The sequence below is a fragment of the Sorghum bicolor genome, chromosome 4 (genome assembly GCF_000003195.3).
Source record: "Sorghum bicolor cultivar BTx623 chromosome 4, Sorghum_bicolor_NCBIv3, whole genome shotgun sequence".
NCBI lineage: Eukaryota > Viridiplantae > Streptophyta > Magnoliopsida > Poales > Poaceae > Sorghum > Sorghum bicolor.
In genome coordinates, this window is record NC_012873.2 from 32815868 (window position 1) to 32836766 (window position 20899).

Sequence of the window (20899 nt, forward strand, 5' to 3'; positions counted from 1 at the left end):
CACCCTCTCCTTCTGGTTTGCCTCGATTTAGTTCTGAGCTGTTGTGATTGATTCGTTGGAATTCCTTTTTGCTTGCTTATTCGTTAGCAGAGTACACACAAGGAGCACAGGCAGGTTGATGCAGACATACACGCAGGGCTGATAGCTCACAGCTACCACATCATTGCAGTTGAACTCATCGGAGTCCGGAGCTGGTGGTGCTATATTGCAGGTAGGTTGCCGCTGCTCCCCATCACATTAGGCTTTTGGAAGCCCATCCTTAAATTTTGGATTAATAAAAAAATAACAATCCAAATTCAGCTTAAAAACCACATGCTATTCAGCAGCAATCCCACAATAAGTTCAGGTTATATGAAATATATGCTTAGAATCTGCTAGCAAACTATCAAGTAATAAACACCATTATAGATTGAACTGGTACAACTTGCTAATTTTAGCCTATATGAAATCTGAACATTTCATCTTGTGGCTTGTGCTGTGGAAAAATCCAAAATTTCTGTGTGAGGTTTTGTTAAGCATGTGAGCCTTGTTGATATGGTACTGCATTGCAAGTGGTGTGTTTTCTGGCATTTGGGATGTATAGGTAATTTGATGTCGTCTATTGATTGCTGAAACTGGACATGCCCAATGTTATGCGTTTTGCAGATGTAAGTTAAGTTTCATGACGAACATAAAGCAGAACACTGATGGGACAACGTCTAACCGCTGGATTGCTGAAAGCCTGAAACTTACTGAAGCATCCATGTTGATAACTTATGTGGGGATATGTCGGGAGTATGTGTTTTTCTGATCAAGTTTGCAGCAACGATATTTGTGTTGTCCTAAATGTCACCGTAGCATTAGCACGGGCAATATACTAGTGTTAATAGTTCCCCTTATTATTGCCTTCTGACTGAATTATATATAATTAAACTGCAATGATATCAATACAGTCCTGTTCCAAGGCTAACTGTTGCATTATTACATGGCCCACGAATTCTTTGATACAAATACCAAAAACTGAGGTTAAAGATATATCATTTCCCTTGGTTACAGACGTTCTATAGAGGGCCAGGTCTGCCCTTTCTTCTGTTCTTTAAACTGTTACAATGACATTTTCAGTGCCACACCTACATGGAAACACATGTTCAAAGGTCTCAAGATGGGCCTTTTTCCTCCTTCCTTTCAAATCTTAGCATGCCACTTATACTTGCTTCTGTTTTGTATACAATCACTAATTGGGGTCAAATCCCTATGTAAAAGTGTGCAAAATGCCAAGGGCCAAACATCAGTGCATTTTAGCTCCTACATCATGGGCGGATACAGTGGGTATTCCTGGTATTCCCAGGAATACCCAACTTGTTTATACACTAAATATATATACTTTTTATACACTAAATATATATAGGTATATTTATATATATGTATATCTAATATATTAGCATTTTTATATTTACCAAATAAAATTTTTCTCTCATTCTTTTTAGTTTATTCTTGTATTCTTTTTTCCATATAGGTTCTATGTTAGCTCGATTGCCAAAATTATTCTATTATGTTGTTTCTACAAATGAAAACCTAATTATTTATCTCCAAACTACATACATATTGACTCATGCCACCAAATATTAGTACAAATCATATTTTATTTTCAAACTCTTTTCTAAGACAAATCGGAATATGCACATGGCAACATCTATAACAAAGTATCCTTTTCGTGTGAGTGAACGAGGCATGAGTAGGAGACAATTCCATAATCCTCATTCCTAAATCTCTAACCCTTGCCGACCAGGCATGATGTAGTGGCGGCACTGCTGGTTTCCAGTGTCGTGAGCTCCTAGTGGTGCGAAGCGTGTAGCACGGACGCGGCCTCTGTCTCTATGTTATGCCTACATGGCGATCGGTGAAGACATACGTCGGTCATGAGGTTAGAGGCAACAACTGAGTGGTGGCCCACCAGACACTAGGAATACCCAAGATTTAAATCCTGGCTCCGCCACTGTCCTACATGCTGGCTTTGTCTATGACTCGGTTTGGTCATTGTTCTGTGCGCATGTTAGAAATGGGTTTGTATTTTGCATTCCTTTATTATGTGAATTGTGTTGTTCTCTAACTATGTTTTCATTCACTCAGTCAGATCAAATGGAATGACTGTACTTACGTTGTTGTTGTGTTTTGCTGCAGGGTGACAAATGAAAATAGTGCAGTTTGGAGGATGGACAATCGTGTTTTCAGTAGCAAGAAAGCTGCTGCAGAGCCTGAATCGTGTAGCATTACAAGACTTTGTATTTGGTTAGTAGAAACGTGAGTTGTGATTAACGTGAGACTTTGTATCTGATTACTGAAACAAGTTGTCATTACGACACTTGATCCATTATATTGTTTGGTGTATTTGATTACTAGAATGGAATAAAAACATGATTTATTTGCATGTGATGCTTTTTATGTTATTACGAGATTTTTAAAAATCAGCAAGAATGTTGTTAGCATCCACGTCAGTGTCCACATCAGTGCTGATGTCAGTGTCCACGTCATTGCTGCTTTAACATCCACATCAGCATCCATGTCAGTGTTAAATGAGGTGGCTGTTTAATCTATGACGGTTATTTTTTGTCACAGAAAATGGGCTTGGGCTGGGTTAATTGGGCCTTGGGCTCTACCGTGACGGTTTAAAATCGTCACTGATTATGTTAATCTGTGATGGTTTTTGATAAATCGTCACGAAGGACAATCCATGACGCTCAATCCATGACGGTATCTGAAACCGTCACCGATGCTGTATAGTGACGGTTTTTTAATGATTTAATGATCCGTGACGAAAATTTTCTGTCATAGATTAACAGGATTCTTGTAGTGTATCCCAAGCCCAACAGGAAGAGAGTCAACTGCCAGAGACCATCAAGCTCCTTGAACAAGAACGAAACGCCCATGGTCGCAAAGCACTGCAGTTGAAGAAGTTGAAGCCGATAGAAGGTTCTGCCGATGACGACGTAAAGGAGATAGAAGAAGCCAACCAAATTCGACTGCACGCCATATCGGCGATACAGGCGCTGTGGACGCATGAACCTTTCATCGGCAACGCATCTTCGCCCTTCTGCACTTTCCAGTTCTCTCGTTGTTTTAGTCTAGCCGATAGGACTGTTATCGGCATCTTTTGAAACATTAAGTCCGGCTCCAAACATACTTTAATCCAGCCGATAGGAGTGTTATCGGCATTTAAACTTTTATGCATCGACCCATATACTGGGGTAGTACTTCTTTAAATATTTGCCATTCAACGCTCTGGGAAATTCAATACCTTCGAGAGTTTCTAAAATGTAGGCATTGCCAGGAGCCGATCGACTTATCCGATAGGGACCCTCCCAATTGGGAGACCATTTTCCAAACTTTGAACTTTTAGTCTCGATTGGTAAAATTAATTTCCACACCAAGTCTCCGTCGGCAAACTCCTTAGCCTTCAACTTCTTATCGTACCATCTAGCAATTCTTTTCTTATTCTCTTCTATACTCATCAAAGCCCTTAACCGATGTCCTGCTAGATCATCCAACTCATCTGTCATCAAAGTAGCATAATCATCAGCAGCCAACTGATCTTGAAAAGATAATCGCCTAGACCCAGCCTTAATTTCCCAATGTAATACTGCATCATGCCCATACACCAATTGATAGGGCGAAACCTTTGTTGATCCATGACAAGCCATCTGGTATGACCATAAAGCTTCATTTAACAACGTATGCCACTTTCTAGGATTTTCTTCAATCTTCCGGTTAATAAGCTTAATAATTCCTTTGTTAGACGCCTCGGCTTGCCCATTAGCTTGAGCATAGTAAGGAGAAGAGTTTAACACTTTAATCCCCATACCGATTGCGAATTCATCAAACTCCCCTGATGTGAACATAGTGCCTTGATCGGTAGTAATTGTTTGAGGAATCCCAAATCGGTAAATGATGCACTCTTTCACAAAATCAATCATATTGGCCGATGTGACTTTCTTCAAAGGAATAGCTTCAACCCATTTAGTGAAATAATCAGTGGCAACTAGAATGAACTTATGTCCCTTGCTAGATGGTGGATAAATCTGGCCGATCAAATCAATAGCCCATTCCCGGAACGGCCAAGGTTTGATAATAGGATTCATGGTCGATGCGGGCGCTCTTTGAATATTGCCAAATTTCTGACATCCTTGACATCCTTTGAAGTATTTAAAGCAGTCTTCAAGCATGGTCGGCCAGTAATATCCATTCCTCCTAATCATCCACTTCATTTTGAAAGCTGACTGATGCGCTCCACATACCCCTTCATGGATTTCTCCCATCAAACTCCTAGCTTCGTCATCACCCAAGCACCAGAGAAGAATCCCATCAATAGTTCGGTAGTATAATTCATCTTCGAGGAGCACATACTTGGTGGCTTGAAACCGAACTCGCCTTTCCACTTTCTTAGATGGATCTTTCAAATAATCAACGATTTCTTTCCTCCAATCATCGGCACCAACTGCCGATATAGCATTAATCATAGGCTGATATCCCGAGGCATGCTGAGCCAACCGATTGGCCTCTTCATTATGAAATCGAGGAATATACTCCAACTGGAAATCTTTGAATTCCCTTAACAGTCGCATACTCTTTTCGTAGTAGGTTATGAGGACTTCACTTCGGCATTCATAGCTTCCAGCCAATTGATTTATAACCAGCATAGAATCCCCGAAGACTTCAACAGCATCAGCATGAACTTCCCTTAACAATTCCAATCCCTTTATTAAAGCTTGATACTCAGCCTGATTATTCGTCGACGTGGCAACAATCGGCAAGGAGAATTCATACTTCCTTCCCCGAGGGGAAATCAATACTATGCCGATTCCTGCCCCTCGGTCACATGTGGATCCATCAAAGAACAGCGTCCAAGGTACAATTTCCAAGGCTTCCACTGTGCCGCAATGTTGAGTTACCAGATCGGCCATAATCTGCCCCTTAACTGCTTTAGCCGATTCATAACGCAGATCAAACTCCGACAGTGCCAGAATCCACTTACCGATCTTGCCACTCATAATTGGCATGGACAACATGTACCGGACTACATCATCCTTGCAAATAACAGTGCACTCGGCCGATAGCAAGTAGTGTCTTAACTTGACGCAAGAGAAATATAAGCACAAGCACAGTTTCTCAATAGCCGAATACCTGGTCTCAGCATCGATCAACCTCCTGCTTAAATAATAAATTACACGCTCCTTCCCTTCAAACTCTTGAATTAAAGCCGAACCGATGACCATCCCATCAGTAGACAGATACAACCTGAAGGGCTTCCCTTGCTGAGGTGGAATTAGAACTGGAGGATTCACTAAATAATTCTTGATTTCATCCAGAGCCAACTGTTGTTCCTTTCCCCAAACAAACTCTTGATCGGCTTTTAGCTTAAGAAGAGGACTGAAAGCACGAATTTTACCAGACAAATTAGATATAAACCTTCTGATAAAATTTACCTTGCTGATCAAAGACTGGAGCTCAGTCTTGTTGGTAGGGGCCACTATCTTATTGATGGCATCAATAGATCTTCGACTGATTTCAATCCCCCGTTGGTGCACCATGAAACCAAGAAATTGTCCCGCCGATACACCAAATGCACACTTATTGGGGTTCATTTTCAAACCATGCTTCCTTGTGCATTCCAACACCTTTCGCAAATCGGCAAGATGCTTTGTGAAATCTCCAGACTTAACCACTACATCATCAATATAAATCTCCACTATCTTGCCGATGAACTCATGAAATATAAAATTCATGGCCCTTTGGCACCAGCATTCTTTAGGCCAAAGGTCATGACTGTCCATTCAAACAATCCAACATGACCAGGGCACCTGAACGCGGTCTTTGGAATATCTTCTTCAGCCATGAATATTTGATTGTATCCTGCATTACCATCCATAAAGCTAATAATCCGGTGCCCAGCCGCAGCGTCGACTAGCAGATCGGCAACTGGCATTGGGTATCCATCCATCGGTGTAGCTTTATTAAGATTCCTGAAATCAATGCAGACCTGAAGCTTCCCGTTCTTCTTGTAGACCGGAACAACATTGGAAATCCACTCGGCATACCGACACTGCCGAATAAATTTGGCTTCAATGAGTTTGGTTATTTCGGCCTTGATGTCAGGAAGAATATTAGGATTTCATCGGCGAGCTGGCTGCTGATGTGGCCGAAATCCAGACTTAATAGGCAACCGATGTTCAACAATTGATCAGTCCAAACCAGGCATCTCAGTATAATCCCAAGCAAAGCAATCTTTATATTCCTTTAATAAATCAATTAACTATTGCTTACACTCAGAATCTAACTTAGCATTAATAAAAGTGGGTCTAGGCTTATCACCACTACCTATATATACTTCTACTAGATCATCGGCCGATGTGAATCCCTGGCCTAACTTTCCATCATCGGCGAACCTATCCATTAAAAACCTTCGTCAGAATCGACTGCTTGGATCGGTGGAATCTCGTAATCGGCAACCTTGAGAAAATCCTTTTCCCAAATTTCTCCTGAAATACACCTAGTCCTTTCATAGGTGTCTGCCTCTGCCGATGCGATGACATAAGAAGAATCTCCTGGGACAATTTCAATCTTGTCACCTACCCACTGGACCAAGCATTGGTGCATTGTAGAAGGGATGCAACAATTAGCATGAATCCAATCTCTTCCCAACAGTAAGTTGTAAGCACCCTTTCCACTGATCACAAAGAAGGTTGTCGGCAAGGTTTTACTGCCGATGGTCAACTCTGCGCATATTGCCCCCTTGACCGGAGACACGTTCCCTTCAAAGTCTTTGAGCATCATATCGGTCTTGGTTAAATCCTGATCCCGTTTTCCAAGCTTCCGATACACTGCATATGGCATGATATTAATAGCGGCTCCACCATCAACCAGAATCTTGGTCATTGGCTGACCATCCACTTTCCCATTAACAAACAGGGCCTTGAGATGCTGCCTTTCATCATCGGCGGGCTTCTCGAAGATAGCCGTCATCGGATCCAGAGCCAACTGAGCTATTTGGTCGGAAAACTCCACCTCATCATCACTGGATGGTGCAAGGAACTCCATCGGCAACATAAATACCATGTTGACATCTGCCGATGGACCTCTCCCCTTAGGGTCTGATCGTTGCTGATCCCCAGATTGTCCAGAGTTCTCCCCCTTGCTCAACTCTTCTCGCCTTTCACGCTGCAGTCTTCTCTTCTGAGTCCTGGTCAATCCCTCCGGACACCAGGGAGGAAGTTGTTGCTGCCTTACCGACGGGCGAGGATTCTCCTTTGACTCTACCCGATAAGTATTGGCATCCCTGCAAAATATGAACTCGTCGGGAACCCAAGTATTAGCCATTTCTTCAAGTTCTTCCTGGTTCCTGGGAAAATATTGAACTCGATCGCCGAGCCTATCGTGCACGCTGAGCCTGCCCCCCAGCCGATTGTGAACGGACGCTCTTCCTCTGATCGGCCCATTATATCGCTGATTGTCGTCGTAATAGCGCCGATCGGATCTATCATTCCGATCATAGCCGTTGCACTCGGGACAATCTCTGATAGTGGGAAGTTTGATATTTTCCTCCGAACAATGAATGAAGAATGGGCAATTCCAGTGATCCCTGTGCCGATTCCATTCTTGTCGGCGTCTTTCCTCTTCCCGACGATAATCCTCTTGCTGACGCCGGTACCGATCTTCACGTTGCTGCCAAGTCTCCCGAGGCCTTCTGTGAGTTATCACAATACCAGATCGGGGAGGCCTTCCTGAGTTAGTCCCCTCCTGGACCAAGCCTCTTCCTTTGGCATCGGCAGTAGTGATCTGATGCTGAGGATCCACCGATACACTTCTTTCAGCTACTTCCGACGTCAGGACCTTGGTCTTTCCCTTAGCATCCAACATGTTCGTTGGGAAAGGATGTTGATCAATCTTCATCGGCTTCTGGGTCTTGGAACTGTCAAACTTGATTCTTCCAGATTGTAGCCGATTGTAGCTGCTATCTGAAAACCTTGCACTCATTGGTGTCATGAGAAGTTGCATTGTGCCATTTGCAATATTTCATCCTTTTTAATTCTTCAGCCGATGGGATCACATGATTAGGGGACAGCTTGATCTGACCTTCCTGAAGTAAAAAGTCAAATATCCTATCGGCCTTAGCGGTGTCAAACGCGAACTTCTCTGGTTCTTTATGTCCAAAAGGACAAGACATCGGCTTCTTATTTTTCACCCACTCTGCCAAGCCAATGACTGGTTCTTCATCAGAGTCTGAGCTTGCCGCTTCATCCACAAATGATACCTTCTTATTCCAAGCTCTCTTGGGTTCAAACGGCTTGATGTCTTGATCAGAGATCCTCTGCACCAGATGACTTAAGCTTTCAAACTCCTGAGATGCATATTTGTCCCTGATGTGTGGCAACAAACCCTAAAAAGCCAAATCGGCTAGCTGCCGATCATCCAGAACCAGGCTATAGCATTTGTTCTTGACCTCCCGTATCCTCTGCACAAAACTTTCAACCGATTCATCATTGCGTTGCCTCAGCTTGACCAAATCGGTGATCTTCTTCTCATGGACTCTAGAAAAGAAGTACTTGTGGAATTGTTTCTCCAGATCGGCCCAGGTAATCACTGAGTTGGGAGGTAATGATATAAACCAAGTGAAAGCCGATCCCGACAATGACAATGAGAATAAACGAACCCTTAACTCATCCCTGTTACCAGCTTTCCCGCATTGGATGATGAACCTGTTGACGTGCTCCATGGTTGACGTGTCATCATGCCAAGAAAACTTAGTAAAATCCGGTACCTTGTACCGATTTGGAAGTGGGATCAAATCATACGCGGGAGGATACGGTGTCCGATAAGAGTAAGTGTTGACTTTGGGTTTTATCCCGAATTGGTCTCTCATTATTTCAGCAATCTTATCGGCCCAATAAGCATCGACATCTTGCCGATGGGGCGGTTGCGGATCCGGCACCTGCTGGTAAGCTTCCACGTGTCTGTGCGGCGCACGATCTGCATGAAACATTGGGTTAATCATCTGGCCCCCAATCTACGGACCACCAAGCTGTTGCCCACCAATCTGCTGTCCGCCGACCTGCTGTCCAAGATTCATTGGCTGGTTAGGCATCCCCTGATTCTGGAACCCGGGATAGAACTGTCCTTGCTGGAACCCTGCAGCCCGATGACTCGGTTGGGGCGTTTGCGTAAAGACTTGCTGCCCAAGCCATCCATTATTAGCATTCATCGGCATAGGTCCTGCCGATGACTGGTAATTGGGCATCATCACAGAATTGACATACCCAGGTTGAGTCATAATCCTCTGTTGCATCAGCATTGAATCTGCCGATGCGTTAGGCATTTGGAACATTGGAGCTTGAGAATTCCCAGTGTAAGGTCTTGCAGTAGTAGTTGTAGTATACTGGGGACTCTGGTTCATCGGCATATTAGGAGGTGCCGATGCCATAGGGGTCTTGCCTCTTACATCAGTTGTCTGCGACGTACCCGACGTTAACTCTGGGGGCATGCCATAACCCCACCAGTTAGGAGGAGGAGTCAACCCTGACATTGCCGATGCCAACAGATCTATGGCGAGTTTAATCTGCCCATCTGAAGTCTGTGGATTGGTTGTCATCGGCGTAGATTGTGCATTAGTGACTCCCAACGTACTTGGAGGAACAGTAGTCGGTATTCCTGCAGCGGCTGTAGCAGCTGGTGGAGCTGTAACCACCGGTGATCCTGGCTGATGATGAGAGGGGCCCACATAATCTAGTGGTAATTGTCCTTCCTTGAAAGTTCTTGCCACGGCATTGAAAACCGTATTAGACAGCACACCAGCTTGGTTGATCAAAGCACGGTTGATAGCGCTGTCAACCATCTCTTGAAGTTTGCCAGGATTGGCTTCAAAAGTAACCTGCCGCGGTGCCGGCAGTGCATCCTTCTGGATCACTTCGCCGCTCCTGTTCATGCTGAAGGACCTTAGGCATTGCTGCTTGTAATCCTCCATGGCTCTAGCAATAGCTTGCTTCTACTCATCCTTGAGATTGGCTTCCGTCACGGGGATGACGTTCTCTTGATCAAACTCAGAAGTCGACATATTGATCTTGATCTTAAATCTGTCCCACCGGGTGTGCCAAAAGATGTGTTGGTGCAAAAGCTGATCTGCAAACACAAAGGGCTAATACCCGATTTAAACGTTAAGGCGTGCCAGCCGATTTGACCTTACTATCGGCAAAGGTAGTAACTCGAATACTTTGGTCCCGACAACAGCGATGCGCCCAGACGTCACGGCCAAGAGGTATTCATGCGGAACTTGAGAACACGCCGAGCTTAAGTCGACGAATTCCTAAGAACTCGTAATAAAAAGGAAAAAGTATGACGAAGTCGTCGAAAAAGTAGATGTTTAAAATATGAGTAAAAACGTGTGTTTGATTGATTGATAGATAGATGTCGATTACAAAGCCCTAAGGTCCATATTTATACCCTGCTCGAAGAGCTACAACCAGACACGACTAGAACTCGAATTCTAAATTACACATAATCCATATACGAAACAATTTAAATAACTAAGGAAAACATAAAACTACTCCCCCGTGACAAACTGGGACACCTCCACAAACCGATCGGCAGCTTCCAGACTCTCCCTCCATATCATCGGCAGACTCCCTTGTCATAGCCATCGGCAGACTCCCCTGTCGCAACCATCGGAACAGACACATCATCACCTATGGACTTAGTCACGTTCAACCCTTCCTCCATCGGCAACCACCTTCATCGGCAATTCATCCTGTAGATCAAACACCACCGTCTTATCTTGCCGGCCCATACCTCACCAATCATGGACACGTGCCCAAAAACTGTGTCAACACTAACGTAGCTTGAACCACACAACTCAAAGTTAGGATGACTAAATGGCATAGAAAATACTATCAATGGTAAAATTGTAATTACAACCATCTTCAACCTTGGATCCTCACCTTCATCTGAACGTGGCCATGGTTGGGGAGGCCAATGCTGTTAGTACACAGGCGAGGGAGGGACGCCTCGGCCAAGGGCCTAGGTGGCTCGGTCGGCTGGCTAGCAAGGATGTGACACGGGCCCACACATGGGGCCATGCTTGTTTCCCTAAAAGTGGCCATCGTCAATGGCAAAAATGCCATCGACGCTACTGCCCATGCTATAGGGTTTTCTCCAAGGGGAGGCCGAGGAAGGGCGCTGGGCGAGGTGAGGTCATGCAGGTGGGCACCGTTGAAAGCCCAAGTTTGGTTTTGGACAATTGATGAAACCTAAAGGACTAACCTTTATGCTAAGTGTGTAGATTAGATGAGGTTGGTACATGCCAAGTGATGGAGCCTAGAGGATCATGGTAGTGGTGGTGATGACCACAAGGTGATCAAGTGCTCAACTTAGAAAAGAAGAAAGAGAAAAACAAAGCCATATGAAGATCAAGGCAAAGGTATAAGATAAGGTCTTGATTTTGGTGATTAAGACACCGTAGAGGGTATGATCACATTTAGGATAGATAATCGTAATATAAAGAGAGAAATTCTTTGGCTAAGCGGTCTATCAAGTGTCACTAGGTGTTATTAATCATGTGTATGCACTTAGAACCTAGTGTGCTGAGTTAACCCTTGAAAATATTTGTGAAAATATGCTAACACACTTGCACAAAGTGGTACTCTTGGTGGTTAGCACATTTGAGCAAGGATTGAAGAAGTGGAGGGAGTTGGGTCTCTCCCCCTCCCACCAAGCTTGCGAGGCGAGATTCGCTGCTTTGTGGAAATGAAATACATATTTTCCATTAGAGGCAAAGTTTGGAGAAATCGTGGGTATTATAAAAAAAGTCTAGATAGACTGAACAAAAAGGGCTTCATTTCGATTTTCCAATTTGGAAAATCACATATTTGTTTCCTTCATATGATCAGAAAAATACAATGACTCAAAGAAGTTCCTACCATGAACTTTGTAAGCAAGAATAAAAAAATATTCTTTAGAATAGCGACATACAAAATTAATAAGAAATGCAAAATGAAGAAAAGGGCACATAATCTCACCTCTTTCTACACCACAAAGAAAAGAACCAGATATTTGAACCCTTTTTTGATTTTAAAAAGGAAAAAAGTGTTTAAAGATTTATCTACTTACTCTAGACATTTATCTACACTCACTAAACACTGACCGCGGGAGTTTCAGACGCTAGCGCACATGTTGCACCAGCGCATGTGATGCTCTGGCATTGGATGCGGCTAGAACAGTGTTGCGCGTCTGGTGAGCTGTGATGTCAACAGGGTCACGAGTGTTGCTTTCAAGCAGTGTGCGTTAGATGCTGAGGCACGTACGATGGCATACCGTTGGACACGTTCGATGCATCTCTGAGCAGTTTTGGAACTCTTTGAGTAGCGTTCGGTATGAGGAAGGAGTGTCCTATGCATGGTAGTCAACCGTACCACCAAAAAAGAATTATTAAATAGGCCACCCACTGCCCTATTTCCTTTCCAACTCTTTAAGCTAAACTCTTGAGATAGCACAACAAAGAAAGTATTAGTTTCACTCATTCTTATTATTCCAAGTATTAGCTTCACCCGCTATTATGAAAAGTCTTAATTATCTTGGTGCTATATGAAACAAAACAGGCAGTGCATGCTAGAAAAGCCAAAGAATTCAGCACCGTATTGCTAGGGAGTCCCATTGAAACATAGGACATAAACTCATATAGTGTAGTTTCTATAATTTGTTTTTTCAAGTAGTATAGTTTTCTCAAGAATCTAGAAAAAGATAAGTGTAGATAAGTAAGGAGGAGCCCTTAGTGAGTGTGTATAGGTTTATGAGTCAGAAGATTTGGATGGAGACTAGGGTGAATAGTTCAACCTTCTTCTCCTTTACCGAGAATAGGAGATCCATCAAAATCCTACCTAGAGATTTACCTATTTCATATCAGTAGACCTATGCCTTGAACATTCCTATCTAAGTGGCTATCTTTTCATGCCAAAAGAATGCCATCTGTTTTCTTTACATGCTTGCCTACTTCCCTATTATTCAAATCCACCTTTCAGTGATTCACCTACCTAGCCTACAACACAGCACAACACTTCTTCCCTCTTTTCACTACAACGATGTACACCACAACTAGGAAAATCATGCATGTTTGGCATCAAGTCCTAGTCCGAACATTGAGATTGGCATTGATTGTGTAGTTATAAGGATTCCCTGCAATCACAGTATATCTAGTCCCATTGAAGTAGTTCAAGTAGGGATTTGAGGCTCGCTAGCTTTCAATGCAAAGGAAAGATGTACTAATAATCTATAGCATATTCCCAAATACTAAGCTACCAAGCAAAGAAGTGAAAGAGCAACTAAAATAGTCTCTTGTTTACCATGGCAAATCCATTGTTCACCATGGCAAATCCATTGGGTAGGAATGTGATAAATATGTTCTAGGGAGTCTGAACTCTATCACTTCAAGGAGCTAGATCTCACTTCTAATAGGAAAGAAGGGATCATTTGTTCGGCTAGTTGACTTAACAAGTGAGGTGGAGGATATTACTTTCTTAGCATATTCCTGCATGCACAATCCCTCGAATCTGGTGAAGAAAAATACCTTCATAGTGTAGGAAAGAGAGATTGTTTTCATTTTGATTTTATGGACTGGCAGAAATGCATGTCACTATCAAGTGATATCGTTGAGAGGGAGGCTGTGTTCAACTTGTCATGGCGACAAAAAAGGGGATTGCATACTGTCGAGGGTATCGGTAAGGGGTACCCTCAGCGATGCGCATTATGAGATTGCCCGTACGAAGGTCGAGACCCTTAATTCGACGCCCTAGTTTTACGCATGCGCCGCCATCGACAGTCGCAGCCTCGAAGACGGAAATAGCGTCGAGCGAACCGGTCAGGGCTCGAGCAGCGACTACCGTCGAAGACGGAAGCGGGCTCGAGCGAACCGAGAGACGTCGAGCGTTAGGACACTGTCCGCCGCCTGACGCGCGCACGCGGGCGGGAGCATTAAATGCACCTGACGCTTCCCCACCTAACACACAGGTCATGGGAGGCGTGATAGGGAGCGAGCTTCTGTCCCATCGTTCTTTTTGCAGCCTTCCCACCGAACGACTCAGGGCGTGTCAGGACGCGAGAAACAAGGATGGAACGTCTAATCGGGACCCCCTCGAGACACCCAAGGTCAGCGCTCCAGATATCGGCATATTACGCGGCGCCCGACCCTCGACCGAACAAGGTCCCTCCCCAGGGACAAGTCGGGCGTCGACTGACAACACCGCAGCTGCTCCGCCGGATCCGCCACCACGCCATACGAGCATGCGACCTCAGAACCATCACAAGGCGGCTGGCAGGGCAGCTCGCGGGAGCACGCGTAATCATCACCAAGCTATCAGGATGGGACGGCTCGAGGCCATGCCGTACGGAAGCCTCGAGTAGGTCAGCGCTTCATGCAGCTATCGATCCCTACTCTAACATCTACGCATGTACCCTGTGTCTCTCCTTGGAGCTATAAAAGGAGGGACTCAGGAATAGAAGAGGGACATCCGAACACAAGAACGCATACGTAGTAGAGCTACACACTTCATACCACGCTTGTATTCGCCCCTGTACAAGCACTTAGGTGCAAGATAATACAAACTCTCTCCCCCCGCTGGACGTAGGGCCTTCTCTTGCCCGAACCAGGATAAATCTCTGTGTCTTCTTGCATCACCATCCGGAAAGGGGAGCACGCATACAAATTTACTCGTTGGTTTGACCCCCCGGGGGATAAAACACCGACAGTTGGCGCGCCAGATAGGGGCCCTGCGTGTTTTTCACCGATTTCCCACCACTTTCCGGATGACTACTCCTGCCTCGCCGTTTCCGCGCTCCACGGTAATTTGGTTTGGGAGTCTCGAGTTCATGTCTACGGGCTCCGGCTACGACATGATCTTGCTCTCAGTCAAAGGACCAGGAGGAGTCCGCGTTACGCCAGCACGGTTGAAGGCTCCAAGACGCCCTCACCATCACGCCTCCCCGCCTAAGAAGAGGCGCGGGCAGCACCACCGCGGCCCCTCTGCTTCAGCGCGACCAACAACTCGCGCAAGGCAGGATGTGGGCCACAAGGCAGCGACACCGTGTGACCGAGCAACTAGCACGGCGACTCAGCACCACGCGACGACGGGGGGAGATGCGTCTCGCGCGCCCTCCCCCACCGCAGCTAGGCTACTTCCACACGGGTCGTTCTCTCCAAGGGCAGCACTGCCGTTCGGGTTGGACAACGCCGCGGCGTCGCTCGCCAAGACGATATGCCCAAACGCTCAGACATACGTGGAAAGACCAATGGTCATCCCACGTAGCTCCGAAGAGCGGCGGCCGACGTCCGAACTGCCGGACCTTTCCCGAGTACGAGGCCTCCGTCGGCTAGGCCCCGGACGATACTCGATCACCTCCCTCAGGCAACGATGGCTGGAGGAAGGACGTGCATGTTTCCACGCTGCCGAGCCGGACTCCGACTCCGAGACAGACAGCTATGACCCTACGAGGGAATGCTATCACCTCGACGGGGCGGCAGAAACCACCGACGAGACACGGGATGCTGTTGCGGGTGGTCGAGCCCCCGCGGCGCAAGAAGACCCCAGGACGCCTGGGAACGACGGACGGCTCGACCCTCTTCCTCAGGAAGATAGAACTGCGCAGCTCGCGCAGCTGCGGGAGCTCAAGATGAAGCTCGACGAAGATCGCGAGCGCCTCGTCCTGCTCGAGCAAATCCTTGAACAAGACCTGCCCTACCCGCCGGGCGGAAGTGTCCGCAGACGCGCTCGAGAGGTACATCGACAGATCGTCGGTGACACAGAGGCGGAGCAACCTGTCGGCCGTTTCCCTCGAGCGGGCCAGAATGTAGTAGCAGCAACGATGCTGCTACGTAACATGCCAGAGCCATCAAATTCCCAGGCCCGACGAATTCGAGATGAAGTTCAGACATTGCTCCAGGTGGCAGCAGTTCAACAAGCCGAAAGTTCGGCATCTCGACGACGAGGAGCTGCCACAGAGAAGCGCGGCGAACAGCCTCTAATCGAAGAAGAGGTGTCTGTCCAGCAACAACCTCCCCCTCGAGGTAGAAAGACCGCACTCATCCTCCCTGCCGACAACCAACGACGACACGACGCGCGACACGACGTTAAAGAAAATAGACGCCGACGGCACGGAGACGCGGAAGAACGTGGTTATAGCGCGCATCGCGGCGGGAGGTACGACAGCGATGAGGACCGGGTGGCCCCCGAGCCACCAGGCCCACGGGTGTTCAGCAGGGCGATCCGCAGCACGCCCCTGCCTAGTCCATTCCGACCCCCAACCAGCATCGCAAAGTACAATGGAGAAACCAAGCCAGAACTATGGCTGGCCGATTTCAGGCTGGCTTGTCAGCTAGGTGGCGCCCGGGGGGACGATCGAGCCATCATCAGACAGCTACCCCTTTTCCTCTCCGACACCGCCCGTCGATGGCTCGAGGAGCTCCCAGCCAATCAGATTCACAACTGGGATGACCTGGTCAGAGTCTTCGAGGGCAATTTCAAGGGGACCTATGTACGGCCAGGGAACTCGTGGGACCTCAGCAAATGCAAGCAGAAGTCGGGAGAGACTCTTCGGGAGTACGCTCGACGCTTCTCGAAGCAGCGCACTGAGTTGCCACACATCCCCGACCACGACGTCATCTTGGCGTTTGTCTCGGGCACCACCAGTCGAGACTTGGTGCGGGAATTAGGCCGCAATCGACCTCAGACCGTCGACGAGCTGATGGACGTAGTAGCTAACTACGCGGCAGGGGAGGAGGCAGTCGGCGCTTTCTTCAGCTCAGAAGGAAGAAAAGGCAAGCAGCCCGTCGGCGAAGAAGGGACTTCCAGTCGAGGCCTCAAGAAAAATAAAAAGAAGCAGAAAGTACGGCAGTTCCACCAGGGAGACTCGGGTGACGACCTTGTCGCCACGATGGATCGAAAGAAGCCGCGAGGCCCTCCGGAGGGAGGTATCTTCGACAAGATGTTGGAGGAACCGTGCCCTTACCATAAGGGAGGCGCTAACCACAAACTCAAGGATTGTCGCATGTTGAAAAAGCATTTCGATGGTCAGGGTCCCAAAAAAGATGCGCGTGATGACTCCAAGAAGGAGAAAGCTGGCGGCAAGGAGGACAACAAAGATGACGACGGCTTCCCCGCCGTCCACGACTGCTACATGATCTATGGCGGGCCTTCGACTCAGTTGACCACGAGGCAACGCAAGAGGGAGCGTCGCGAAGTCTTTGCGGCAAGGATGGCGGTGCCCCAGTATCTTAGCTGGTCAAGCACTCCCATCACCTTCGACCGAGAGGATCACCCCGACAAAGTGGTCGCCCCAGGCGTCTACCCGCTCGTCGTCGACCCCATCATCATCAACACCCGACTCTCGAAAGTGCTGATGGACGGCGGTAGCAGCCTCAACATCATCTACCTCGAGACCCTCGATCTCCTCGGCATCGATAGAGAACGCCTCCAGCCAAGCGCCGGCGGTTTCCACGGCGTCGTACCCGGGAAAAAGGCACTGCCAGTAGGTCGAATCGACCTACCGGTTTGCTTCGGCACGGCAGCCAACTTCAGGAAGGAGACCCTCACTTTTGAGGTGGTTGGTTTCCGAGGCACGTACCACGCCATCATCGGGCGCCCGGGCTACGCCAAGTTCATGGCTATACCCAACTACACATACTTGAAGCTGAAGATGCCTGGTCCCAAAGGCGTCATCACCGTCAGTTCCTCCTTCGAGCACGCATACGAGTGCGACGTCGAATGCGTCGAGTACGGGGAGGCGGTCGAGAGCTCCACCGAGCTCGTTGCGAAGCTCGAAGCCATGGCCGCTGAGGCTCCAGAACCTAAACGACATGCGGGCAGCTTCGAGGCGGCGGAAGGAACTAAGAAGATTCCGCTCGACCCCAACAACTCCGACGGCAAGGTGCTGACGATCAGCACCGACCTCGACCCCAAATAGGAAGCCGTGCTCGTCGACTTTCTCCGTGCGAATGCTGATATGTTTGCATGGAGTCCCTCGGATATGCCGGGCATACCAAGGGAAGTCGCCGAGCACTCCTTGGAGATTCGAGCCGGTTCCAAGCCAGTGAAGCAGCGGTTGCGCCGATTCGACGAGGAAAAGCGCAAGATCATTGGCGAGGAAGTCGAAAAGCTTTTGACGGCCGGATTCATCAAGGAGGTTCATCATCCTGACTGGTTAGCGAACCCTGTATTAGTTAAGAAAAAGAATGGGAAAATGAGGATGTGTGTTGATTATACTAGTTTGAATAAAGCATGTCCAAAAGTTCCCTTTCCATTGCCACGCATTGATCAGATTGTCGATTCTACCGCGGGATGTGAAACCCTTTCTTTCCTTGATGCATATTCTGGTTATCACCAAATAAAAATGAAAGAGTCCGACCAGCTCGCGACCTCTTTCATCACGCCTTTCGGGATATATTGCTACGTGACCATGCCATTTGGGCTTCGAAACGCGGGAGCCACGTATCAACGCTGCATGCTCCACGTATTTGGCGAACATATAGGTTCAACGGTCGAGGCCTACGTCGACGACATTGTTGTTAAGTCAAAGCGACGAGGAGACCTGATCCAGGACCTCGAGGTTGCTTTCAGCTGTTTACGCACCAGCCGGATCAAGCTTAATCCCGAGAAGTGCGTTTTCGGCGTGCCTCGAGGCATGCTCTTAGGATACATTGTTTCGCAGCGCGGTATCGAGGCCAACCCCGAGAAAGTTTCGGCCATCACAAAAATGGGGCCAATCCGAGACATCAAGGGTGTCCAGAGAGTCACAGGGTGCCTGGCGGCTCTGAGCCGTTTCATCTCGAGACTAGGAGAAAAGGCATTACCATTATATCGACTCCTGAAGAAGGTCGAGCGTTTTTCTTGGACCCCCGAGGCCGAGGAAGCGCTCGAAAAATTGAAAAAGACGCTGACCTCGGCACCAGTCCTGGTTCCACCTCAACCTGCGGAGCCGCTACTCCTCTACGTCGCGTCGACGACCCAGGTCGTCAGCGCGGCGGTGGTGGTCGAAAGACAAGAGGAGGGTCACGCGCTGCCGGTCCAAAGGCCAGTCTATTTCGTCAGCGAAGTGCTCTCGGAGACCAAGGCGCGTTACCCCCAAATCCAGAAGCTGATCTACGCCGTGATCCTCGCCCGCCGCAAACTGCAACATTACTTCCTTGGACATCCTATCACGGTGGTCTCTTCTTTCCCCTTGGGCGAAATAATCCAGAGCAAGGAAGCCATGGGAAGAATAGCGAAGTGGTCGGTCGAGCTCATGAGCGAGACTCTCACTTATGCGCCTCGAAAGGCTATCAAATCGCAAGCCCTGGTAGACTTCGTCGCAGAATGGACGGACTCCCAGCTTCCCCCGACTCAGGTCCAGGCGGAGCTGTGGACGATGTATTTCGACGGGTCACTCATGAAAACTGGGGCCGGGGCCGGCCTATTGTTCATCTCACCCTTGGGCGTCCACATGAGGTACATAATCAGAATTCATTTCGCCGCGTCTAACAATGTCGCAGAATATGAGGCCCTCGTCAACGGCCTCAAGATAGCTATTGAGTTAGGAGTCCGACGCCTCGACGTCCGAGGCGACTCCCAACTCGTCATCGACCAGGTAATGAAAGCCTCAAGCTGCCATGACCCAAAAATGGAAGCATACTGCAAGGAGGTACGTCGACTTGAAGACAAATTCCACGGCCTCGAGCTCGTCCATGTCGCTCGACGCTACAACGAGGCAGCCGACGAACTCGCCAAGATTGCGTCTACCAGAGGCACGGTGCCGCCTGACGCATTCTCAAAGGATCTACACGAGCCGTCCGTCGACCTAGGCACGGGGGCTGGTGTCGACACCACCATCGCCCAACCAGCCAATGCTATCGATGCGCTCTTGATGGAGGAAGAGGTGATGGAGATAGAACGACGACCGGGTCGACCATTCGATTGGCGCACACCGTTCCTCGACTGCCTCATCCGCGGTGAGTTGCCAGAAGACAGGACGGAAGCTCGCCGTATCGCTCGACGGGCCAAATCATATGTAATCTATGGTGAAGACAACGAGCTATATCGACGGAGCCCGACGGGAATCTTACAGCGTTGCGTCACCATAGAGGAAGGCCGAAAACTCCTCGACGACCTGCACTCGGGGGCTTGTGGCCACCACGCCGCCTCACGGACCCTTGTAGGAAACGCTTTTCGGCAAGGCTTTTACTGGCCAACAGCCGTGGCGGATGCCGTCGAGCTCGTACGCTCGTGTCACGGGTGCCAATTCTACGCCAAACAGACGCACCTGCCCGCGCATGCTCTTCAGATGATCCCCATCACCTGGCCGTTTGCGGTGTGGGGGCTCGACTTAGTAGGACCTCTACAAAAGGCGAAAGGAGGATATACACATTTGCTGGTGGCTATTGACAAGTTCTCTAAATGGATCGAGGCTCGACCCATCACTAACATCCGCTCCGAGCAGGCCGTCCTCTTCTTCTCCGACATCATCCATCGATTTGGGATCCCCAACGTCATCATCACCGACAACGGCACCCAGTTTACTGGCAGAAAATTCTTGGATTTCTGTGATCAGCACCACATCCGTGTGAATTGGTCCGCGGTTGCCCATCCTCGAACTAACGGCCAGGTCGAGCGTGCCAACGGCATGATTTTACAAGGACTCAAGCCAAGGATCTACAATCGATTGAAGAAATTCGGCAAGAGATGGGTCGAGGAGCTTTCCTCGGTCCTATGGAGTCTAAGGACAACGCCAAGCAGGGCCACCAAATACACCCCGTTCTTCATGGTCTACGGCTCTGAGGCTATCCTCCCCACAGACCTCGAGTATGGGTCACCTCGACTCAAGGCTTACAACGAGCAATCGAACAAAGAAGCTCAAGAAA